A 26302-nucleotide genomic window follows, 5' to 3' on the forward strand; every position below is an offset into this window, starting at 1 on the left:
GGCATTGTCTTACTTAGCCCATGTCCTGCTTTCATGGCAAGCCATCCTTGCCGGGGATTTTCACGCTGGGGATTCTTTTAGTATTAGCAGGGTGGGACACTGAAAGAGAGATTCTCATACTTTAAAGTAACACAGCCTAGCCTTTATGTAGAGCTTTTCAGCTTCAAAACACTTCGCAAACACTGATCCCCACCACCTCTCTTAAAATAGGCACATATCAATATTCCCCATTTCTCAGAAGGAGGGGGAAACTGAGGCACAGTTTGGTAACTTGTCCTGGGCTGCAGAGGGCATTGGTATCAGTGCTGCAGTTGGAACTCTGCAGCTCCTGGCTCTCCAATGACTGGGCTGTGTGATTGTATACACATCCCTCAGCCAGCCTGGCAATCTCGCTTTGTTGATCAGATGGTGTAGCATTAAAGTGAAGTACCAGAGAAACCCATGTGCATAGGAAGCTTGTGGCGTTATGGCTTCCTATGCATTTTACTTTATTTTCTCCCCTGTCGAATCCTCCTTTAAAAATGAACAGTCTGAAACCTTCCATTTCCAACGAGCGTAAGAGTTTTCACCACTGCGTGCTCTGATGCGCAAACTTTTAGCTATAATTCTGTGCCCATCCAGCACAACTGGTGCTGGCAGTGGTCGAAGCAGCAGTGTGGACAGGGATCGTAGGTCTTTACTGTCTTCATGGCTTGTACAGCATGATGGTAGACAACCTTGAATGCCTGAATCTCACTACACTGCAGCTTCTGCTGTGGTGGCCACTTAGACTGGGAGCTTTGGGGCAGGGATGATCTTTCTCTTCTGTGTTGGTACAGCACCTAGCACAGTGGAGTGTTGGCCCATGAGTGGGGCTCAGAGGTGCTATTGCAACAAAAATAATAAATAGTAATAACAACTCTGGAGTGCGCAGATGGCGGATTATGGCTGCAAGTCTGATGGTTGTAGACAGATCTGTTAAGACCGCAGCTTGACAGACAGACAGTAGCGTCCCAGCTGAATTGGGTGTTATCAGAGATGCTTTAATTAGGCCAGGCTGTATTCTGTAATTTCTAATAGGGGTGGGCTAAGAAGTGTACACACCTCTCTCTGCATTGAGGGAGGGGGCGAATTTCAGAATATATCTTTAAGGTCAGGTTTGACAAAGCCCTGGCTGAGAGGATTTAGTTGGGATTGGTCCTGCTTTGAGCAGGGGGTTGGACTGGGTACCTCCTGAGGTCCCTTCCTGCCCTGATATTCTATGAGTCTGCACTCCAAGAGAGGTGGACATCTGAGTGCTGGAGCAAGTCCCCTAAACTGAGTCTTCCCAGAGCTGATCTGCAGCTGGGTGTGGCCCTGCCTGTGAGTGTGTTAGAGGAGTTTTAAGAGTCTTGCTCAGCAAGACAGGTTACTGGGGGCCCATGCTGGCAGAACCAGATAGACTCAGTGGTATCTCAGCACATCATGTGGCTTCCCAAGGTGTCCAACCCTTCACAATGAGGTCCACAGCTGTTATGATCTCTTGTGGGGGCAAGTGCCGAGAGAACTACGCACAGGCAGGTATCTCTGTTGATGCTGATGATTCTAGTGGCACGTAGCTGCCATGGGAGATCAAAAGATGGCCAGTGTGAGGTGGTCCCTCGTGGGCTGTAACTCAGAATGATCCCACCGACAGCATTGCAGATGAGAGCCTCCCCCCTTGAATTTAGGATGGCCAGATGTCCCGATTTTATAGGGACAGTCCTGATTTTGGGGGCTTTTTCTTATATAGATACCTATTACTCCCCACCTCCTGTCCTGATTTCTCACACTTGCTATCTGGTCATCCTACCTGAATTTGACCCAGAATCCAACGGGGAGCCAGACCAGAGAGTGGGGCGCTGTGTTGTAGCTCTTTTAAGATGGCTAGTTTTGTCCAGAACGTAGGGACAGAGAGGTACAATAACCAAGCATGGTGGTCACCCGTGTGTGCATTGCTGTGTCTGAATGACACGGTCTTTTCGCCTTCCGTCAATTAAAAAAAGGGCCTTTTTGGCAGTCGGAGCCAGCTACTGGGGGTATCCGGAAGCAGGGAGAGGTCCAGGTGAGCACACCGTAGTGATCTCTGGGCAGGCTTTGCCGGTGCAGGTTGAGGATACAGATGTGACAAGTTATCTTCTATTAAGTTCTGTGACTACTTCCTGGGGAGAGGATGAGAGAGAGAATGAACCATGCGTGACAGATGTTAGCGATGTCCCTTAATGCACCATGGGAAGGTGCTCAGATGCTACAATCATCAGGGAGGTGCAAAAATCTATATAAACTAGAACAGACTGACTCTTGAGTTCTGCTCTTAACCTAGGATAAAATACAGTCTGCCAGACCATGTGTGTTCGGAGGAACTGAACTTGGGGAGACCATTCAGCTTGGCTGCTTTGCTCCTGCATGCCCCCTGTTAGGTGTGGGCTTTCGAGGCAGTTATTTGGACGAAGATCTGATAAACTGCACAATTGGTGGATTTGTTTCTCCCGCACAGGAGGGAAAGTGCTTTCCCCAGAGTGCTGTGGCTAATGCACATTTGATTGCCTGCATTTTTAAAGCCTGTCTCTCCAAAACAGTAACACCCACCTCTGCTTATCGAAATGTCATTATACAACATTTAATATCATTAACCTGCAGCACACAGTAAAATGCATCCAAACAAACAGAAGCAAAGTGCATTTGTTCTACCTGCTCACAATATTTAGGGCAGGAGTAGGTTGCAGTGCTGCACAAGTCCCTGTCTCAAGGGGAGTGGGAATAGCTTTTTCCTTTCCTAGAGCCCTCCGTCTCGAAGATAGCAGACTTCGGTTCAGCATAGAAATGCTTGCAAACTCCATTCAAGCATGAGGTCGCTTTTAATACTCTAGGAAGCTCAATTTGCAAACAAGAGCCTTTAAGGCAGCAATGCCTGGGAGTCAAGACTCCAGAGTTGTAGTTCTGTTGCTGATTTACCCTAAGACTATGGGCAAAATTACCAAGGGCCTGATGGTCAGAGATGCTGAGTCATCAAAGTCAAGCAGAGCTGTGGGTGCTCAGCGGCTTTGGAAATCGGGGCCCTGGAGTCCCGGGCATGGGGCTAGGAGCCGAGTCCTGGGGCCAGCGGCCAGAAGCCGAGTCCCAGGGCCAGCAGCTGGGACCCCAGGCCAGCAGCCAGGCCTCGGACCAGCAGCTGGGACCCTGTGCAAAACCTGGGGGTGCCGCAGCACCCCGGCTCTCCTCCTTCCCGTGCCTATGTTGTTGTGCTCCAGTGAGCATGTAAATACCCCAGTGCCCAGTTCCAGCACCTCGGTGCTGATCTGAGCAGGCCATTTCAGCTCCCTCCATTGAATGCACATGCCAGATATTGGGCCTATAATGTTAACAAAAGGCTTCCCCAGTCCTTCCCTTTGTGACAGAATCTCTGGGTGCCGTGCCTGCATTTGCTTTTTCATTCTTTAACGTTCTCTTCTTTGTTTTGCTTTTCTATACATTATTTAGGGTTGTATGGGTTGGGCAAGACAGAAATAACTGATTGTTCAATAGTCTTCAGAGCAGAGCAGTAAACAAGATCTAGAGCACAATATGAAACTCCACGAGGGTTTCAGGAACTGGTGATAAAGTACGTTTTACGTTAGCTGGTAAATTTCCCTTCTGTATGACTTCTGATAGCCCATCTGCGTTGCCAAAGATGCCTGCAGACGTCTGTTAGCCTTGGGTTGTGTAATCAAATGTTACCGACTGTTCAGTTTAAATTAATAAAGTTTTTATTACTCTTCTCCATACCCTACTCCGTGAAGTGGCCCTAGGCTGTGAGAGCGGAGCTGACGGGAATCTAAAACTAGAAATGGGTAGGGGGAACCCACCCGGAAATTACGTCGCTTTCTAAGTACTTTAACCAGAGGTATCTGTGGATTTGGATTGATCCAGTGATCTAGCTACTGTAAAAATGACCTTGCCTAAGACAAGGCAGCTGAAGGAAAATCTGGGCAGATACGCAGAGCGATGTGTGGATACAGCCTTGTCTTTCCCTTTTGGCCTTGGCTCTATCCTCGTCTGTCACTTGGAAATCGAGTGCCCCAGCACTCTATTGTCAGGATATCACTGAAGCAGCCCTGTCCTGTGCTCTTCGCTCTCCTCAAACTCCCACTGATGTCTTGGGGCTCTCGACCTCTCGGGTGCTGTAAGATTTGGCCCATGATCCGTGCAACTTAGTTTAGTCCCATGAACTAAAGTGGGAGTGGCAGGCGCTCAGCACCTCTGAAAACCAATCAATAGATGCCCTTAGCAGGAGATTTTTCATGTCAAAGTATATGTGCTGCTTTCCTATTACAGCCACCCTAGACTTAGGCCAGTTAGAGGTTCAGCTCGCCTGCCTCCACTGGTACATTCATCTGTTCTTTCCTAAACGACTGTATTTGCCAGGCACTCCTGGTCTGAACCAAAATACCTGGCACCTGGATTGCGAAGGAAAATCTTGGTGCATTAGGCCCAGATCCTCAGAATTATTTAGGCACCAAACTCCCACTGATCTCATGGATTTAGGCTGGGATGGGCAAACTTTTTGGCCCAAGGGCCACATCTGGGTATCGAAATTGTATGGCGGGCCATGAATGCTCATGAAATTGGGGGTTGGGGTGCGTGAGGGGATGAGGGCTCTGGCTCAGGATGCGGGCTCGGGTGGGGCTGGGGATTAGGGGTTGGGAGTTCAGGAAGGTGCTCCGGTCTGGGACCAAGGAGTTCGGAGGGTAGAAGGGGGATCAGGGTTGGGGCAGGGGGTTGAGGCGCGGGAGGGGGCCAGGGGTACTGGGTCCAGGTGGCGCTTACCTCAAGTAGCTTCCAGAAGCAGTGAGATGTCCCCTCTTCAGCTCCTACGTGGAGGTGCGGCCAGGCAGTTCTGCATGCTGCCCTGTCTACAGGCGCCACCCCTGCAGCTCCCATTGGCCGTGGTTCCTGGCCACTGGGGGCTGCAGGGACTGCACTTGGGGCGGGGGCAGCATGCGGAACCCCCTATCTGCCTCTGTGCATAGGAGCCGGATGGGGGACATGCCGCTGCTTCCAGGAGCCGCACTGAGCGGGACAAGCCCACTACCCTGCTCCCTGGTGGGAGCTCAAGGGCCAGATTAAAATGTCTGGAGGGCCAAATGTGGCCCTCGGGCTGTAGTTTGCCCACCCCGATCCAGGCCTTAGGGTGAAAAACGAGCTGCCTTTTCCCTGTTCTGCCTTTCCTGCATCACCTCTCTACCCATCAGCCTAGTCCCCAGCCCACCTTGTAGCAGACAGTCAGGTCTCGGGAGGCACCACTAGGCTGGAGCGATGCTATCCTAGCTGTCCAATGGGCAGTTTAGCATCCAAGGAAGATGGTACTTGGAGTTCTCGCAATGCAACATTTTAACAATGTATCTGCTGGGACTTGTCCCCAGGCTGCAGACAGTGACATGACTATAGCTGCCCCAGATGACTCTTGTGAGCGTCAGTCCTGAGCAGTAACAACCATGGAGGGTGACTCAGATGAAGCTCAGACGTTCGCTATTCCTCTTACTTTCTCACACGTAGCCTGGCACTTGACAGGTGGTGTGTGCAGTCAGCGCAAAGTGATTGACTGGGAAATGAAGGGTCTGACGAATGCTGGGCGCCCAGGAGCTCAGACCCACGGGTGTGCTGCCTTCGACCTGGCAGGGCCTTGTGGCAGCACAGTGATGGAAGCGCCCCTGTCGTTACGCATGCAGGCACACCGCACCAGGCAGCCACCAGCTGTTAGGATCAATGGCACTTTCCTGGAGGAGTAGCATTTCCCCCCTGCTTTGTGTTCATTTGAGTGGGGAAGGGGGTCATGTTTGCCCATCTCGAGGAGCATTCTGGCCGCATGCAACATCCAACCTGATGGAGAAACCTCTGCCAGGCTTGGGATATTGTTCAGAAGAAATGCCTATTTCGCTGAGCGGAGGGAGCCGTAGGGCCAAGTGCCCCATGGAGTGCTTTGCTGGTGCACTACAGCTAAGCAAGCAGAAAACCAGCCCCAACTTGTGCTACCTGAACTGCTGGAGTTGGAACCTGGTGCAAACAAACGCATGAAATGACAGTTGGCAGCAAGCGCATCTGAGTGATAAAGTTAATGAAAGTACAGGTTCTGACCTGATACAGGGCTCTGCTCTGGATAGATAAACAGCAGGGCAAAGATGAGATGTTTATTTTTCCCAGGCAGCAGACTTTAATCTGGACACATCCTACACTTCTATTAATATGATAAGTAGTATGCAACCTCATTTTTTATTTAAAAAAAAAATGCCCCACAGCCCAACTGCAAATCTAAAGTAAACTAAATTAAGACTGCAGTAGGAGTAGAACTGACCCGGTGACACGGCAGAGAACCCATGTGAATTTAGACAGAAGAAAACCCTGCATCTACTGCTCATGGGAGAGAAATGCGAACAGGGTTAATTTTTTTAAAGAAGGGTATCCCTTGGGAGATTTCATGAGCCACATAGATCGTTTTTGGATAATGAAGGGCAGGATGGGATGTGGGACTCAGGGGAAACTGTGTGTTGGTGGGATGGAGTCTTTTCTGCATTCATCAGGACAGCAGGTTGGGACAATTTCCTCTGTGCTTGGCATTGTAAGTTTCAGAGGTTTGGCATGACTGCAGTCTTTGGGTTCTGTGCTTTCTTTGGAGGTTTACTGTGATTAGACCGTGGTGCATTTTGAGCAGTAGGCATTTTTATTTCCCTCCAAATTCAGATCTTGTTCAAATTGTGCTTGTGGCATTGGGCTTCTTCCCCCCCCCCCACTCCAAATCATGGTCAGCGGCGTATTTTCTCCTAGGCCTAGGGTGGCAAATTTGCGGGGGGGGGGGCAAATGTATACAGTAATAGCAGCATTTTTGTAATTGCGGCATCAGTGACGCTGCGATTCTACCATTCACAGTATGTATTGAAACCACTGATGATGGTGCGATGCCATTTAGTGAACGTACTCGCCAGAATCCTAAACGTTAATAGAAGTTCACGTGGGACCGGGAGCGGCAATTATTTCAGGGCCTAGGGGTGGCAAAATCATTAATCCGCCGCTGCTCTTGGTCTTTCAATTCCTTTCCTTTGCCATCTCTGACCAGTCTCCATTCTGAACTGGCACCTCCTCTGCTTGGACAGATGGGTTACAATACTACTTGCGATATCTGCCCTCTTGTATCTCCTCTTACATGAGGGCCAGAAGCACGCTTCCAATGGGAATTCCTAATGTAGTTGCTGTTAGCTTTTAATACCTTAATCTCTTATCTCTACCAATAGCAGCCACGCCTACAACAGCATCAGCATTTTATTTCTTTGTTGCTGTTACATTGTCCAGCCAGGTGATAACCAAGAAACGTTTCTGCTCTTACTGTGACTGGAAGAGATTTGTAGCAAAGAGTTTTGAGTCCAATCCATCACTGGGAACAGGATCGGACCCTACGATGTGGCAGAGAAGCTGCATCAGTTACCAGGGTATGGGGGTGGAGGAAGTGAGTTTGATTTAACGTTAAATGTGAACTGCAAAGCAAAAGTGAGAAAGGAGTGAGCCGCAAGTTCCTGGGCCAAACCCCCTCTGAAAAAGGCTGGTTCTAGGGGGCGGTCGGCACAGAAATAAGATTTTAACAAACTTTGAAAACATCCTTTGTGAAATCTCCTTGGTACTTGCTGGTTCACTGAAGAGATCCCAGAATGCAGTGTCACCAGTGCTCAGATATTATGGCGATGGGCTCTGCATAAAACCTAACAGGATGGAACAGAAGAATGAAAACATGTCAGGATTGTCACTGTAACCTGCCAGCTGTTTCCTATTCAGCGCTGGCAGAGGTGCTCTTTGTAGTCCTGGATTCTTCCCTTCTCCAACATGAGAAGACAGTTGTCCAGAAAGGAGTGAAGTCTTTGCCTGAACAGGTTCTTCTAAGGACCAAGGGAGCCAGAGTTGCTGCATGATCTATATTCACGTGAAATTAAAGGGTGTTTAGGAATAGCAGCCTCAATAGCAAAAAAAAAACCTCAGTCATCCTCTGTTTTTTCAGTTGCAGCCAAACATCTTGGCTCGTGTCTCCAGTAATTTTCAGACCTGCCTTCCTGCCCACTTCACGGACTGCAGAACGTGTGTATTGCCTGCAAGCCCAAAGCACAGAGATGAGTTATTAGCCGAGATCCAGGTGATTGATGCAGTAAGTGTATCAGGACGGTCATCTTGCACGGACAGCAGGGGTCTGGAACTCGCCTCTCCTGGGTTCTGGGTCTGGGTTTGCTTCTGACTTAGCTCCCTTGTGGAGGGGAGACAACACTCTTCTCCCTGCAGTGGTGCTGTGTGGCTTAACTGTTTGTAAAGCAGGTGGCATTTCTACTCAGGAAGGGAAGTAACATGTGGCACAGGGCAGCAGGATTGGGCCAGTGATTAGTGCTGGGCTGGGACGTGGGGAAGTTGGGTTCAATTCTCTGCTCTGCTACAGATTTTCTGTGTGACCTTGGCCAAATCACCGAGTCAGTCTGGGCCTCAGTTCCCATCTGTGTAATGGGGATAACAGCACTGCCTGCCTCCCTGGGGTGTTGTGAGGAGGAATACACTAACAACTGTGATGTGATCAGGTACTAGGGGAAGGAGGCCATATAAAGTAGCTAGATAAGCAAAAGCTTCTTATATGCACCTGTTAACAATAATTGGAGAGGATAATACTCAGGCTTAGCTCTTTTCATCAGCAGATCTCAAAGCTCTTTACAAAGGAGGTCAGTATCATTATCCCCATTTTATAGATGAGGAAACTGAGGTACAAAGGGGAAGTGACTTGCCCCAGGTAAATGGTCAAGCTGAAACTAGAACCTAAGTCTCCAGAATCCGACTCCCGTGCACAATCCACTAGTCCATATGTTGTGGTGCCAGAGTGCACTCTTGGGGGTGCAATGGGGCATGATCCCAGCAGTATGCAAAGTTCACTGACAGACCAGCAACTCGGGAGCTCTGCAGGGAGAGGCTAGGGAGCTATGGGATAGGAACAGGCTTTCTCTGAGTGTAACCTGTTCCTGGCTCGGACACTCTGCTGAGTGAGAGAGTGTAGAAATGAATTGTAATGGAGAGGTGGGGGGCAAAATATTAATCAGAGGCATTTTGATCCTAAAAAGAACAAAGCAAAAAAAAATGCTGGTTCCAATATTTACTTGGCTTCATGGGTACATGTTAAGAGGGAGCAGAGCAGCAGTTTGGTATCTGCTGTATCTTGGGACTCCACCCTACTCTAGCAGTTACCAAAATGGCCCATGACCCAATTTTATATTTGATCCAGTCCCTGCAAACGTCCCTTGTATTTTATAAACACTATTTAAAGACATAGTCAAAATGCCCCCATCGATGGGGATTACAATATTCCAAGCAGCCCTTTGATTCTTGGTTAAAACATCCCATTGCAAATTTCAGCCTAGAAAAAAAAATTGGCCTCTGCGAGATGAGAACTAGGCTCAATTCATCAAAGCATTAAAGCTCGTGCTTAGTTCCATCTCTAGTCAGCAAAGCACTTATGTGCTTCACCCAAATCAGTGGGAGTTAAACCTGGGTTGAAGTGCTTTTCTGAATAAGGATGTTCTGTTCGATCAGAGGCTTTAATTGCAGGGGTTATAATGGCTGTGGTGTCAGGCCCTTAAATTCTGTAGCAATGTTGCTTGAACTTAATGTTGGGGGGGGGGAGGTTGGGTTTTTTTTGAGGGGTGTTTGTTTTAACTTGCTGAAGAGAACTTCTGCTTTTCAAATCCCTCCACTTGGTCCTAATTAATGCATCAGTTGCCTTTCTGGTTTGAATAGACTGAGCTTTTTGGGTTTCTTCTGATCAGCCCTTTAGTGAACTTGATTGCATCAGTCTCCAGTTTGAGTCACCCTGGGGACTTGGAGTGCAGCTTAAGTTTTATTCCGGAGGGAGAGTTGAGTTCATCAAGCAAAACAAATGAAATTGGGTGGAACAAGGCTTTTTTTTGTCCACTTAACAAGCCAAGCAGGAGGGGAGGCGTCTCGGGAGGCGTGCAGCAAGGAGGCGAGGGGAAGGCTTGGGGATCCTGCGGCCTATTAATGCTGCAGGGTGGCGTTGGCTCCTTCTCCCAGCAATCAATTCATGACGGGGGAACGGACGCAGGCTGCCGGAGGAGTGGTGTGAACGATGAAGTTGGCGTCCTCCCTGGAGCAGGGGTCTCCATTTCGCAGCTGGGAGAGTGCCGCTCGGGTGGGGGTGGAAAGATGGGTGTCACCCTGGAACTGCAACACCCTCCCCACCAAGGCTGCCCGACAGCCTGTCTTACTGAGCTGGAGGCTGCCTGGGGCTTAGTTGTTTTGGGGACAGAGGGAGAAAGCAGCAGAGGGTGGGCTGGCTGGCTGGAGAGAGTGAGCATCGGGGTGGGGGGGTGCTAATGGGGAAGTGGGGGTCCCCCAGTGGCAGGGAGAGAAGGGAGGGCTTTGCTCACTTGACTTATTAAAGCAGCGTCTGAGTAACCAGGGAATAGTGCTGTGTCCACCTCTTCCTTTAACCCTTCTTGCTGTGAGGAGGGGAACGGGGGACCGGCAGTCATCGGGACAGTGTCTGTCTTTGCCCCATCATGCTGCCTTAGACCTGCTCTGAGCAGCGTTACCAGGTGTGGCGGGGAAGGTGTTCTTGTATGGTCTGCTCTAGAGTCCTGCCAGGGTCCCGGGGAGACAGGGCAGCAGCCGGGAGCTTTGCGGGGCTGCTGCTGAGCCGGCGTGTCCCTCGGGCACATCTGTGTTGTACTGGCGTGTGTCTAATGGCTTCATTACGGCTGGAGCAGTTCAGCGGGGACTTGCTGTGTCACTCAGCAGGAGCTGTTGTGAGACTGCTCAGAGCTTGGATTTCCTGGAGTGTGTTTTCCTCCCACTCCCCTTCTCTATTGGGTACTCTTCGGAAATTGTATTTGTCATGGAGCGCAAAGAGGGGAGAAGCAGGTGGAAGGCGGACTGCTGCTGCTGCTAATCACTTGGAGGTCACGGAAGGGTAAAGGATCATTGTAATGTTTTCCCCTTCCAGGCAGAACAGCTAGCCAGACATCGCTTCGTGAGCAGCAATTCAGACACCTGTTGTTTGATCAATTTAAAGTGAAAGTTCTGCCATCCACACACACCCCCCCCCCTCCAATATCTTAACAGGACGTACAACAACGTTGGGTACATTCGCTGTGTTTTTTTAGTTTGGTAGGTGAGCTCCTGGGATGGAGGCATTGGCTATTGCCATTAGCAGTGGGCATAGTTATTCCCTGTTGGCTTTTACCAGCCAGGAGGGACATGGCTCTGTTTCACTAGTTAGCAATGTGTATTTTTCAGGGTTTCTTGAGTGTCAGCATAATGGCGTTCTTACAAAGGGTTGCACTGGCATAACTGTATCCATTAAAAATACCAGACCTTTCCCTGATGTAGTAACAAGCATGTAGACCAGGCCTAAGCCTGGTTCAAACAGATACGAGTGTCCACGCACAAAGATGCACTGGTTGAGCAAAAGTGGTATAAAATCCCTCCTTCAATTCTATTAGGACAGCTTTGGGAGCAGACTGAAGAGACATCAGACTGGTTTCTAAAGTGCATGCAGCTTCCCATGAGGTGTGAACAGTAATGTGAGGTGACAGCATCCTTACAAAACTCCTCAGCCCCTGAGTCTCTCTTGATTTCAGGTCTTGTAACAAATTAAAAACTCCAAGAGCCCTGGAAAGGCTGGAAGTTTTTTGTGCCAGGGACTGTTATTGACTGTTGCACCTAGACCTGGTTGTGCCTGTAACTGCTACCGCAGAGTAAATGATTCCAAGCAACGGCTTTGCGAGTCAGCCAGTTGGACCGAGGCTGGTCTGGTTTCACAGTGGCATGGGGCGTATGTCTGCCTTCGAGTGGGAGGAGTGTCTCCCAGCTTGAGGAGACATAGCCGGGCTAGCTCTGATAGAGGTGCCATGCTAAAAGTAGAGTGTAGCCATGGTGGGACAGGAACTGGGAGGGTCTAGCTGAGCCGACTACATACCCATCCGAGACTCTACGATTGTACTCGGTGTGGTTTGCGCCTCACGCTGCTGCAGCTGTCACACCAGCTTGCTCAGAGCTGGCACCGTCTCCCCAGGCTGGGATTCCCACCTGTACCTTGAAGTGCAGGCATCCCCTAAACGACAGTCACAAGGTCTCATTCATTGAGTCTGAAGACAAGGTTCTGTGTGTAAAATTGAAGCTGTGGAACCTTCTTGCCAAGGGAATCAGCAGCTCGTTTAACTCAGGGTCTGTGGTGCGGGGGGTGGGAGATCACGTCACACTATGGCTGCTAGTTGGGAGGCCGTGGTGGTTTCGTGTGAGATAACAATGAATTCCCTTGGTGACTGAAATGCTTTTCATCCAAGCAAAATCAGAACTACATGGATGATAAGCTGTGAAATGTTGACTATCCAAAGAAAACAAGCCGTCAGGAACTATATAAATATAAATCCCAGGCTGGCATTGTTCATCGCTTTTTACATAACTATGAATGTTTGATAAAGGCATTTACATTATTTATGGCCCCGTTGCTGCTGCTAGCTAGGTTGTAGGTGGAGTGTTGACCAGGATGGCATAGAGATGTTCTTTCCGTGACGCAAAGAAAGACAGCTGTTTACTCCCACAGGGTATTTTCTGTCCCCCTTTGGATACGTCTACGTTGCATCTGGGAGCAAGCCCAGAAACGTATATTGCAGGGGCTCATGCTAGGATGCTAAAAATAGCTATATAGCTGTTGTGCTTTGGGGTGGAGTTCAGGCACTTCAGCCTGGGGGGTGAGCAAGAATGGGTCCTTTTCGCTTTCTAAGTGCTTCTCTTAGGGGGCCAAGTGGCCAGGAACTCAAACTCCCTCCCTGTGGTCTTCCCCTGGCTTCAGAAACAGTCTTGTGAGCAGCCTTGCTTAGGGGGAAGGTTACGGTGAAGGGAACGGCCATGCCAATTGCAGCAGTCTCTGCTTTGCTCCCTTCCCTTCTTCTCCTCCTGTCAGACACATTTCACTTGGGCACAGAACCAGTGCTACCCCTGTCTTGTCAGTTAACTCATAAGGATGATGGATCGAGGACAAGTGCCTGCATTGATGTTAGATCTATCGGCAGCTTTTGATGTCATTTATCCTGAGGCAGTGACCTACGTGAAGGACCTGGGAGGGTGGAGAGCATTGCTAAAACTTGACTCCATTCACCAGGGCAGCATCCCATCCTTATAGGGTGCCACAGGGTTCAAGTCTGATGCCCCTCTTGCTCGGTGTATTGGGTTGTCAGGCATTGCGAGACGCAGTGTGGCTGACGCTGCTTAGATCTGGCTTCTTCTGGTAAACCTGGAGACAGTGGCTTCCTTCCTCTCTCAGTCTGAGAAAGAAACCTGGGTGAAAGCTAGTTCAGCATAGCTATGTCCACCCTGAGAGATGCAGATATGGCAACCTAAGCCCCGGTCTAGACTGCGTTAGCTACTGCCTCTTGGGGAAGTGGATTAACTATAGCAATGGGAGAACGTAGCGTGGGTCTGGTTACAGGGACGGGGAAGCTGCTTGAGGAATTCCCAGGGTCTGTAACATCACAGTGAGTGTGTGTAACCACAACCTGTCAAGGTCGTGTCTGATCTTGGCTTCTTCTGGGTTCCCAGGTTGTAGTGGTAGGCAGAAATGCTTTCACAAGCCAGGAGACGGTGCTTTCTGCTGAGATGGGGACCTCGCCAGGGCTGTCTGGAGTATGGAAGTGACAGAGCTGCCATCCTGTAACCTATCTTTACAGTCAGCTCCCCTGACAACCACTCTGATGCTTCAGCTAGTGCAGAATAGATTTCCCTGCTTTTCACATACAACAGACAAGGGATGAGAATGCACCACGCCTGCCCACATGTTCTTACAACCACTTTCCCACTGCTTCTGATAAAGTTAGAAATACAGAAGACGTCTTGTTCCATCTTCCTGCCAATTCAGAATTGTTCCCAATTGTACGTTTACTCATGTTTTCCCAGTGGGGTTTTAAACATACAGAACAATTTGGCTTCTGTTACTTCCTATGAGAGAGTGCTTTTCCATTTTGGGAACTGAATAGATCTCAGCATCAAGGGCAGATTTCTGCTGACATTCAGCCTCTCTTTTCCATGCTTTAATATTGAAGGTATGTACCAACTTGCACTCTAGGAGGAATATGATCTCCAGACAAAGCAAGAATCCCACCCCTGAATATGCAAGTCACCTCTCCTTAGGTCACCAAGCCACCTATTTCCTGTACCTTGACCTTCCACCCACACGGCATGTGGCACAGGCTTCCACAGGGCAGATGCACGGGGGAATGAGGCTGGCATTTGTTTGCCAGCTGGGCAAGGAAAAATGAAAGTCTGAAGAGTAAACTTGTTGGCAAAGAGGACAAACTGCTAGGGATCCCAAGGGGGAGCCATGCCAGGCTCTCTGGAGCAGAAAGCAGGGTGGTGGCGGTGTTACAAACATTTTTCAGCGCTGCTGGGGAGAAAGGTGAAGGAGCCCGAGAGAGGATGAGCATGTAGGAGGTGTCTTGGGGGGTGGAAAGGGAGGGATACTAAGGTTAGACTGCATTACAGCGGGCGGCAGATGGGCGTTCCCACTTCGTGAACTGTCCGTTAACCACATCAGAACCAATTAGGTGCATGTTCAGTCTGTGGATTTAGGCCAAGTAGCAGGAAGCAAATGGCGACGATCAAGCTGCTGATTCATATTAATACATTGTAAAGCTAGAGGGACCATTATGATCATTTAGTCTGGCCTCCTGTGTAACAGTGATGACTGGTCAAGGCCTGGTAGCAGCTCCAAAGGTCTCATAGCAAGACAAGGATATCATAGAATATCAGGGTTGGAAGGGACCTCAGGAGGTCATCTAGTCCAACCCCAGCTCAAAGCAGGACCAATCCCCAAACAGATTTTTTGCCCCAAATCCCTCAATGGCCCCCTCTGGGATTGAACTCACAACCCTGGATTTATCTGTTGTCTCTCCTCCATGTATCCACCTTCTGTGGCAGGGCAGAGACGGGGTGTGTGCCCCTCGGTGGGGGAAGTGCACTCCCTGGGCTTTGGCAGAAAGAAGCATCACTTATGGCTATCAAAACAGACAGGCTGATCCTTCCAGAGTGACAAGCATCTGAGCTCCGGCCCAGGTGTTTGCAGCTGCAGTGCCACCTTCTGTCTGGCATAGGCCTGCTTTAGGTTTGCATTCTTGTCCTCAACCAGGAGGAACAGTTGGTTTGCTCTCCTGGCATCTCCTGGGATGAATGGGCACCGTGGGCAGCATCTGCCAGAGGGCTGCAGAGAGCTGCCTTGATTGGCACCATGGTGGAATTCCACAGAACAGAGATGCATGCTTTCCAGCTCTGCTGTCGTCTGACTCCGGCAATGTGATGCCTTTCCAGAGCCGTCCTGTTGGATCTCCTTGGACAGTGCTGAGATGGGGATCTCATAGGTGGACTTCTCCCCTCTGAGTCAGTCCCTCGCGTGGGGTGAAGGACTTCTGAGCTGCTGCTGTTACTGCAGGAGATGTTCTCCCTGAGCTCCCCTCCCCTCCTCTCCTTCAGACCCTTCCTTTCTATTTCACAAACCCTTCCCCAGAGTCATCCTTTCATGACTTCCAACAGCGGCATGCAGGGACAGTGAGACTCCACTCCACCTTAGGGGCCCTCAGATGTGTTAAAAAAGACCCTGAGCTAAAGGTACCGCCAGAGGTCTGGATAAGCTCTAGAAAGGACGGCTGGTTCCCTGGGTTGGAGAGGCTCTGCTCCAGCACAGAGCAGGCTCTGGTATGGCCGGCCCAACCCTTTCCCCAGCCAGCACTGGTCAATGAGAATAGCACGTTCCCTCACTTCCCAAGGATGCTGAAGGTCTCTAGTGCCAGTCACCTTGTGCCCTAGGGGATCAAGAGCGCGTTCTGCAGGGGCAGTGGTGGGACTTTTCTCCCTGTCTCCGTAAGGCCTAGGGGCTCTCCTTCCCCGCATGCATTTTATGAAGATGTTCCGTTTTCCATTTCAAGCGCTGTCGTTAATAACCTTTGCTAGCTGCCCAGGAGGGGTGGGGTGGAGGCAGCGCCTCTGTTCTCACTTGGAGATTATTGATCTCTCTCTTCCCGCTCCACGGAACATTAGGCCGGGATTTTGCTGCTTGCCCATTAGTGCCAAATAAGGAAGCTTCCTCCAGAGTGTTTTTATTTAACTTTTCAATTATTTTATAACTTGAGGAGCGCTGGCGGCTGCTGAGGAAAGGAGCCGTTAGCCGTCCTGGCTCTCTGCTCCTGCTATTTGGTTGCGCGTGCTAAAAGGTGCTCTAACAAGATTTGTGTGGGCTTTCTCATGGCAGTACCAGCCAAGGGGACTGATGCTGTGAGCTTCCTCATGGGGGTGCCCCCTCAGTGCTAGCGTGGGTGCCAGCTAAGGGGTGAGCTTCCTCGCCACTGTGCCCCATGGGTGCAAGCGATGAGACAGAAGGGCAGAGTGACAGTGCCCTGTGGGTGCTGGTGGGGGAGGGCAAGGGAGCTTCTTCATTACAGTACCATGTGAGGGGAGTTTCTTCACTGCCGGACATGGGAGGGGCTGGGCCAAGGTGCATCCCAGACCGGGGATACAGCTGCATCTCCCAGAGAGACCTGCCTAGGTCCTGACATCATGGCCAAAGAAGCTAATTGGCGGCTTGCTTTCAGTGGCATTTGCAGTGCATAGGTTTGAGGGAGGGGATGCTGAACAACAGCTCTCAAGCGTTTGATCTTTCCCTACGTGTTTATAATTATACAGCATTATCTTAGTTACCACGATGAGCGAAAGGGAGGGGGGAGGAACACACTGAAAGTGCGCGGGGGGGAAGATAATGGCAGTTGCCGATCGGTGGGGCTGTGACTGTGGCCATAATTGCAAATGGTGCTATTAATACAACACTTATTCATTCACTGCAGTGAAAGAAAGAAAGGGGGAAAAGGAAGCACTTTGCAATTACCCCATTCCAAATGAAATTAACATTCCGTGGCATTTTCCAGTAAATGGTTAGTTTGCACACATGAGTGGAGGCAATTAGCTGAGTGCCGTGACTGGAGAGCGGATGAAGACGGGTCAGGGCGCATGGCAACCGAGGGACGGGCGGCTCTTCAGGCTTTCTTTCTGCACTCCTCAGCTGCTGGGAGGCTCCCTCCTCCCTTCTCCTCACAATAGTCTGGAAATCGGTCTCTTGTGGTCACCTGTGCCTAGGTCTCCAGGGCTGTAAGATTGGCAGCTGGAGTGAGAACGGCTTCTGATCATTTTCACTGCCTGTCCCAGCTCAGGTTGGGGGCCGCTGGGGAGGAGGAGGAGGAGGATGGAGCTTCACATGGGGGCGGAAATTTGGAAGGGATAAAATCGGTAAATAGAACTGGGGAGCCAGGCTTTGCCATCCAGAACCAAACGCTCCAGGCCGGGCGTGGCTCATGAAACCAGGTTATGCTGTTCAACTGGATCCTCTGGATGGGGCCTGGGTTAGTTGGGCTACTCCTACCCAGAGCTGCTCCCTGAATCAGACTGTAGCCCTCAGAACTGAGCTGCCCCGGTTTAGAGCTGGAAATATCAGCCGTTGTCCCTTTGCACTCTGCTGAAACTGCTGGGGGAAGAGATGAGAGATAAGGGTTTGCACTGATTAAAGTTAAATGTTGATTTACACCTGGTGTGTGTTGGTTTAGCTGTAATTTAGGTACAAACTAAACCCCTATCAGGCAAGTTCAAACCCATGTAAAGGTATGTTTGCATTGGAGCCGGAAGGTGTAATTTCCAGCTTGAGTAGACACCTGCACTAGCTTTGATTGAAGTGGCGTGCTAAAAATACAGGTGGCCATAGCAGCCCAAGTACGTAGCTAGGGTCTTCGATGGGATTGTACGCAGGGGGGCTAGAGGATTGTGCTTATGGTGGCTAGTCCATCTTGCTGCTCATGCTGCTGCAGCTATGCATCTATTTCTAGCGTGCTATCTTGATTAGAGCTAGCACAGGTATGTCTGCTCAGGCTGGAAACTACACCTAACAGCTTCAATGTAGATTGTCCACTTGGTGTGTCCACATGGAGCCTTGCACCTGGTCCGTTAAACCAGCCTCAGTGGGCATTTCCAGCCAGTCCACAGCACCTAGGAACTGTGCATGGCTGCTTGCACAATCCTGCTCAAGGAACTTGCCTGCAGCCAAAGCCCAGCCCTGAAAATTCTCTGGGCCTTGCCTGCTGCAGAGCTCTGGACCGTGAGTGCCAAAGGGCTACATGCTCCTCTTCAAGCTTCTGAACGTATTGGCCATAATGTGAAGAAAAGAAAAAAACAAACAAACCCTGCCCCCTACCTGCCTTGCATTCATCTCCTGCAACACTTAGATGCAGAGTGCAAAAGTTGCATCCTTATTTGACTACTGCACTTATTGACGCCTCCTAGTATCTGAGCATCTCACAATTTGCTGTGTACTTCTCCCAACACCGCTGTGAGGCAGGGTGGTGCTATGACCCCTCTTATATAGAAGGGGAGCTGGGGCACAGAGAGCCGCAGTGACTTGGCCAAAGTCACACGGGAAAGTCTGTAGCAGAGCTGGAAATTGATCTTGCGTTTGAGTTCCAGGTTAGTGCCCTAACCACTGGGCCACCCTCCCCTCTTAAATCAATAAGGCCAACTCTGCCCCGCCTATTTTGGAAGCTTTCCCATCATATCAAGCCCTGGTGAGGCCTGATGTATTATCCCAGCAGACCGCAGGCGCTCGGTGCCCTGAATGACTGTAGAGCAATGTGGAAGAACTGCAGGGGCTGGAGACTTCAGCATCATCTAGCGCTGAGGTTTGCGAAGTCCCAAGCAGCTGATTGCCCAGGTTTGTCCTGGGCCACCCGTATTACATGGGTACCCAGTACCGCGTGAGCACTGGCCACATTCTGCTTCGAATCCTCGCCCCCCTCCACCCATTGGCTAAATGCCTGGCCCTGCGCACCCAGATCCCCTGTGGAGTGCCCAGAGCCATGGTATAGCTAGGAGAGGAAAACTGGGTGGGCCCTGAGTTTTGAATAGGCAGCCAATGACAGGAGGGTCACCTCCCCGCCACAGAGGGAGATTACGGTTTTGTGGGACCCTGGGCAAGTGGGAGTCCCATTCCACCCCTTCTGCCTGCAGTCTTCTCCCCCCGCCCCCATGCTCCTGCCAGGGAAATGGGGTTGGGGTGCAGGGGCTTGTCCTGCTCTGCCCACCGCTCCTGCTGGGGAGCAGAGTTGGGGTGTGATTTGGATGCTATGTGGGTGGTTAGTGGCCCACCTGTGGCTACGTCCCTGGCCCAGAGGTGACCATCAAGGAACTCCCATGCACATGACAGCTCAAAGTCACCCAGCGAGTCTGTATCCGAACCAGGAATAGGTCCCATGACCCAGTCCCCAGTGCCTGTAGTTCTCAACCATTTTTTGGTCCGTAGTCCACCAAGATGGCAAAGGAAAAAAATCATGATGTCCCACAATCCTTTGTGACGGCAAAGGATTATGGGATTTGGGTTATGGTATCAGTCCAGCTATTTTGTGGATTTCAGATCAAAATCTGGGGTGAGGGGAGACTCCCTCCCCCCACCCCTCACACCCATACACCTCACCAGCACAGTGCTCAGCACTGCTCCGAGGGGCTGCGAAGCCAGGTGCAGTGCTACTCCCCCAGCCTCAGACCTGGGCACTGGGAACAACAGCGCTTGGGCTGAGTGGCGGACAGAGGAGGGTGGAGTTGGAGCTGCACAGGGCTAGAAGCAAGCTGCTGTCTCCTTTTCATGTCTTGGCTGCTGAGTCCAAGCGACCCAAGTCTTTTACTGCCTTCCACCAGTGGGTGGAATCTGCTAAAGGCATTTGAAGAGACCCATGTGTGGGCCACACACCTCACCTAGAGAATTGCTGCCCTAGACAATGCTTCCATTACAAACAAACAAACAGGGTCAGCTTCCTTCCCACTCGTGGATGGCTCAGACTATCTGATCCGTTGGCTTTCTCCCCCTCCCACCACAGAGTTCCTGTCTGCGTTACTCCCTTCCCTAATTCGTGGGAAATGTTCCAGCTGAGGCTGCCAGCCCTGGAGCTGACAGGAGGGGTTGGATATCAGTCTCTCTGAGCATCTCCCTTTTTGCACAGCCATCGCCTGCTCCGAGCTTTATTAAAAAGCAACTGAGACTTTTCCAGATTTGTTAAACTACTGAAAAAGCGCGATGGTATCAAGGTTTTCTTTTCTCCTGCCCAGTCCTAGATAAGGCCTGTGCTGGCTCCAAGCCCAGAACAATGAGGGGGGTGGAGAGTGGGCTCGAGAAGCAACTGTCTTATGAATTTATGAAAGAGGAAAATATATTTGTTCAGCTTCCCACACAGGAGACAGCATCTTGAACGAAGGGTCTCTCCCTCCCCCCCAACAAAGACATTGACTGTGAAAATAAGGTAGATAGTTATGTTTTAATGAGATGCATCCATTTTCTATTATAACACCAAACAAAGTGTGTGTGTGGGGTAAATTTATAAAGAAGAGTTGCAAATGCAATAGAGGGTTTTTAAAAGGGATATTGGAGCCATGGAGCTGTTGTAACAGGACTGGAGGGGAATGAATATTTAATTTGCTTTGAAGAATTTCTCCAAGCTGGATGGATTCGCTCTGTCGTCTTGTTATTTTGTGAGAGTCAGATAGATAGGTTGGGGTGCTGGGTGTAGGAGAAGAGAGAGGAATACAGACCACAAACATGCCTTGTTTATAATCTCAACCGATTGGCTGACCTAAGAAGTGACTGGAGACCATATCTACTTCCCAAGGCTATCACTTTCACATGCGTTGCTACAATACATGGTCGGTTTTGCTTGGTTTTGTTTTGGGGATTTTCTTTTCTTTCTTTTTTTTATGATTGCTTAGCGGCATTGTGCATTCAGCAGCATCACTGCATGCTTTGGAATCTGCCCATCCGTGTGTGCAAGAAAGCAATTGAAAATGGCACGGAAGAATTGTGAGAGACTTTTACCGGAATGTTGCTGAGATTTTGGTACTTTCTTGCTAAAGACAGGAGCCACATAAAGATGTCCCATGATTGGAGAAAGGCGAGTGGGGGTTGGGGCTCCTGGATTCTGTTATTTGTTCTGCCACTAGCTTACTGTGTGACCATACCCCTCTGTGCCTCCTTTTCCCCTTCTGAAAAATAGGGATAAAGTATTTCCTTGAGTGCACTGAGTATTATGTATATTAATTAGTGGATGTTTGTAAGCTCTCTAGTTCTTGCTCTTTGCTTGGTAGGGTGCCTGCTGCATTTAGAGGTGGGGCTTGTGCAAATCAGTCCACGTTCAGCCTTTCAGGACCAATACCAAACATGGTTGATACTTGAGAAAACAACCTCTAATTAATAACTAATAATTAGTCAGAAATGGAAATTTCTACCCTCTGGGAAATTCCAACATTTCGAATGTTGTTTTTTGTCCCAAATCAGAACTGTGATACTGGCAGACCAGGTGCCAGCTCATGCCAAGGCCTCTGTGCCTGGCCATGACCAAGTTGAGTTTGAAATTAGAAGAAGGTTTCTAGCCATTGGAGGAACAACGTTCTGGAACAGCCTTCCGAGGGGAGCAGTAGGATCAAAAAAACAAAATGGCTTCAAGACTGAGCTTGATTAGTTTATGGAGGGGATGGTAGGATGAGACTTCCTACAGTGGCATGTAGCCAATCTGCGACTGCTAGCAGCAAATAGCTATAGTAGCCGGTGGGAAGACACTAGATGGGGAGGGCTTTGAGTTACTACAGTACAGTAAATTCTTTTCCAGGTATTTGTTCAGCTTCCCACACAGGAGACAGCATCTTGAACGAAGGGTCTCTCCCTCCCCCCCAACAAAGACATTGACCGTGAAATTCATGGTCAAGTACAGTAAATTCTTTTCCAGGTGTTTGGCTGGTGAGTCTTGCCCACGTGGTCAGGGTCTAGCTGATCGCCAGATTTGAGGTTTGGAAGAAATTTCCCCCTGGGTCAGATTGGCAGAGTCCCTGTGGTTTTTTCATCTTCCTCTGCAGCATGGGGCCACTTGCAGGTTTAAACTAGTGTAAATGGTGGCTTCTCTGTAACTTGTAGTCTTTAAATCACAATTTGAAGACTTCAGTAACTCATCCAGAGGTCACAGGTCTATTACAGGAGGGAGTGGGTGAGGTTCTGTGACCTGCAATGTGCAGGAGGTCAGACTAGATGATCATGATGGTCCCTTCTGGCCTTAAACTCTATGAACCTCACTAAACACTGACAAATGCATAGCTGGAAACCAGTCTGGCTCCCCTTTGTGTTAAAATTGTTAAAATAGGTATATAGAATTATTAAAAATGTGTATATTTAAGTATTTTCTCTGAAACTGTAAACCCACATAGTCATGGGAGAAGCATTACCAAGTGTGAAATACTAGTTTACCACAGGAGGTGTTCTCTCCTGCCCAACAAAAGAGGACTCATAGACATCAAACCACTGTGGAACATCAGAGGACAAAAGACTTGGTTGATCCCTGGAGAGGAGATGCGCAGGTGGGCTTGTCCCATCATCTTGAACTCTTGGGGAAGGGATTAAAAGCCCTGACAAGAATGCTACTTGGACTCAGAGGAGCAAAAATTGCAAAGCATAAGCAAGGGACCCCCAGCTGCTTAGCCTGGGTTAGCCGTAAAGGACACACACAGCTTTGTTGCAAGTGTTGTCTTTGATATAGGATCTAAGGTACAATTGACCTGGGATAAATGACTAGTCCTTTGGGACTGGGAGTAACCTGAATATTAATATGATTTTTGGTGTAAGAGACCATCCATCAAAAAGGCAGCCTACCTGGCTGCCAAGATAGACCAGAGTGCCCAAGGGGGCTGTCTGTCACTCCATGTTAAGGCTGTTACAGTGCTTGAGGAGCTCACACTTGATACTTGGTTGGTGAAATCTGAGTCTAGAACTCACAACCCGTTTGGGGTTTGTGTCTTGCTTCTTCACAGTCTGCCCCTAGGTTGGTACTCTCACTTGTGAGCCACTCCAGACAGTTTGGCAGGGACAAAAAGTCCAATTCTTGAAATATTTAATGTAATCAAAATTCTGAAATATTTGGATTAGGAAATTTCTAAACGACCTTCACAGTTGTTGGGGCTGACTGCAAGTTACCGTGGCCTGTTGTTACAGAATGGTTTGGGGGGAGCTAATAGTGAACTGGCCTTAGCCGGCAGGGCTGGCTTGCAGCCACTCAACTAAATAAACAAGACAAGAGATAAGGAGGGCTTAAAAAGGTTTAAGTGTGAAAATAGAAAACAGTAGTGTTTCCTGCCAGAGCCTGCTTGTGGGTGTACACGCACCCCCCTTAAAAAAAAATAATAAAAAACTGCTGTGCAAATTGCTTTAGATGAACCGTCTCACCTGTGGACCCTGGCCTTGTGGGTGCCCAGAAATTCCCCACGCTGAAGCAGCACCTGCTATGAGCCCTCAAGGACAAGGCTGGAGGGTCCGGGACTGTCTGTAGCACAGGGGTCGGCAACCTTTCAGAAGTGCTGTGCCGAGTCTTCATTTATTCACTCTGATTTAAGGTTTCGCATGTCAATAATACATTTTAACATTTGCAGAAGGTCTCTTTCTATAAGTCTATAACTTATAACTAAATTATTGTTGTGTGTAAAGTAAATAAGGGTTTAAAAATGTTTTAAAAGCTTCATTTAAAGTTAAATTAAAATGCAGAGCCCCCTGGACCCGTGGCCAGGACCCGGGCAGTGTGGGTGCCACTGAAAATCAGCTCATGGTGCCGCCTTTGGCACGCATGCCAGAGGTTGCCTACCCCTACTGTAGCAGAAGGGATGTAAGCATTAATGCTTGCTGCTTGCTGAAAAGCATGTATTCAGTAACACGTAAAGGCTGAAAAGCTTATTATACTTTAGGAATAAAACCAATTATACTTATGCACCTGGTGTGGCTTCATTAAGTGTATCTGAGACACACACCCCATTTGGCTCGACAGCAATATGAAACATTTTAATTATGTCATAATATCCCTTAAACACAGTATCTATATATAGATCTATATTGAATATACTTGCACATATATGATTGTAAACATAATACATACAAGTGAATTACATTAAATAGCATAAATATGAAATATAAATATGAGTAAAAAAGAAACAAGAAAGTGAAAACAAAATACTCCAGTTTGATTTCAGATGTTTCCAAACTTTGTTATGAAAAATGTAGTCGAATTCAGCATATTCCCAGGAAACATTTTGATTATGTCAAAGCACTTTCCGAAAACTGCTTAGATGACATTTTTTGACCAACTTTACTAATTATACTGTGCCATCCTATAGCACCTTCTCTCCCAGGCTTTTGGAGTGTTACAAACAGTACTGCTAACTCCACGCACTCAAAAATCACGAGTTTGGTCTGCAAATCATGAGTTTTGTTTAAACCCCCCCCAGCATATTTTGGGCCTTTTCCTTTGCCTTCTAGTTTCTGAGCCTAGGAACCCCACTTGGGTCATTTTTAAGCTATTTTCTGCAACCATGAAGGCTAAAATCTACTTTAAAAACAAAACAGATTCTCACTATGCCAGGACCTGCAGCCTTATGAAAAACACCAAATATCACAAAATGCATGAGAAAACCACGAGAGTTGGCAGCTCTTCAGCTATTAAGATTCACAGCTCTGTTTTACACACTGAAAATTGAGGCACAGAGAAATTGTCTTGTCAAGCTGACGTAGCAGGCCAGTGGAAAAGTGAGGCATAGAACCCGGGAGTCCTGGCTCCTATTTCCTAGTTCTTAGTTAAAATGACCTTTCAAGCAAACCTGGGGGAAGTCAATGGATATCTTTAGTGTCTACGCAGCAGCTTACATTCATTTGTTTAAAGTCAGGCTGCTCCCATTCATGCGGGACCCAGAGTGGTTGGTGCCATGCAGCAGTTGTGTACCGTAAGAATGAAGGACAGTGCCAGTCCGTCCACGGCCCAGGGATTGGCCTGGCTCCGACAGGCTGCCAAATAATCCCTCCAGAGGCTGGATCTGCCCCTGGGTCACTGCTCTGTGTACTGAACAGGCCTTCATGTTGCGCAGCACAGGGAGAAACAAGGAGATCTGCTGCTTGAACCCTGCCAACCCTCGAGTAACTGAGACTTCCTCCCCTTTTGTCTAGGGCACATCACGGATCCCCTCACTCCTGTTCAACAGGAATCTTCCATCCAAAATGTCTCTGATCAACTGCTCCAGACACTCCCCCCCCGACATACTCTCTGAATCCCTGCCCCTACCTCCCCCACCCAATGTGTATGTGGCTCAACAACTCAGGTGCAGTTTCCTATTGACTGTGGGGCATTGCACACAGCGGACCCAATGGGATGGCTTTACAGAGTGCCTGAGATGCACTTGACTCTGCCTGGGAGTTTGGGGGCATGTCATGGGAGAGGGGAGTCGGAGCCCAGTCTATATGTTGATGGGCTTCTTTAAGGAGGACGAGCCCATGTCAGCCCACCTGGAAACAAGCAACTGCCTACCTGGCTGGTTGGCAGCCAATTGGCTAATGAACACCTGCACCACAACTCAATTGAGGGAAGGTGCTCCCGGAGAGAGGAGGCTCCTAAGAAGACTTGCTACCAGGGAAAGGCACTTAGGCAGACAGCTGCAGGAGCCCTAGCCTGCAGGGAGCCAGAGGGGACTCTGCATCAGCCACAGACTGGGAGGGAGTGGCAGAAGGAGCCAGGATCTCTAGGCAGAAAGCTCTGGAAGGTCTCTCTCTGTGAAAGGGGGGCCTGGAGGCAGATGAAGGTAGGAAATGGCAGGAACAGATCATGGCTGCTTAATACAGGGTCTGTGGGCTGGATCCAGAGTAGAGGTAGGGCCTGGGGTTCCCTAATAGCCTCAAGGGAGGGGATGTAAAAAAAACCCACTCTGATGCAAAGGGACAGGGAGTATTGGGGTTAATGTGGGGCTGATGTCTGGGGATGGAGTCATTAGACTCTCCCTTTATTGACTCTGACCCTGGCAAGGGTGGGGCTATAGGTGACGTGACCCGAGAGCTGAGTCTTGAAAAGGGGGCTCTGAGTAGCTGTCAACAGAGTGCCACTTGAAGACGCTGCTGTGCTGTTCCCAGCCAGTGAAAGAGCCCCCCACTGGGCACCATCAGTGGATGACTGAGGACAGTCCCCCACAGTGTACTAGGTGAGGCATCCCTGTGTCCCCAAAAGACCAGAAGGCATCACGGCACTGTTGAGGTTCAGTAGCAGAATCCAAGCAACCAGAGTGCAAAGGCGCCTGGAATATTGCTCCTTCCAGATCCTGCCAAGGTGGCTGCATGTCCAAGAGATTTTGAACCCTGTTCTGGGCCTTGGAACATGTCCCT

At 49.3% G+C, this 26302-nt stretch overlaps 1 protein-coding gene across 3 annotated transcripts in view; it reads left to right on the forward strand.

Moving 5' to 3' along the window:
* ASTN2 (astrotactin 2) overlaps nt 1-26302 on the forward strand; it is a 595125-nt gene that overhangs the window by 116420 nt on the left and 452403 nt on the right. The gene's annotated exons all lie outside the window — the stretch shown is intronic.

Source organism: Gopherus flavomarginatus, chromosome 17 (genome assembly GCF_025201925.1).
Source record: "Gopherus flavomarginatus isolate rGopFla2 chromosome 17, rGopFla2.mat.asm, whole genome shotgun sequence".
NCBI lineage: Eukaryota > Metazoa > Chordata > Testudines > Testudinidae > Gopherus > Gopherus flavomarginatus.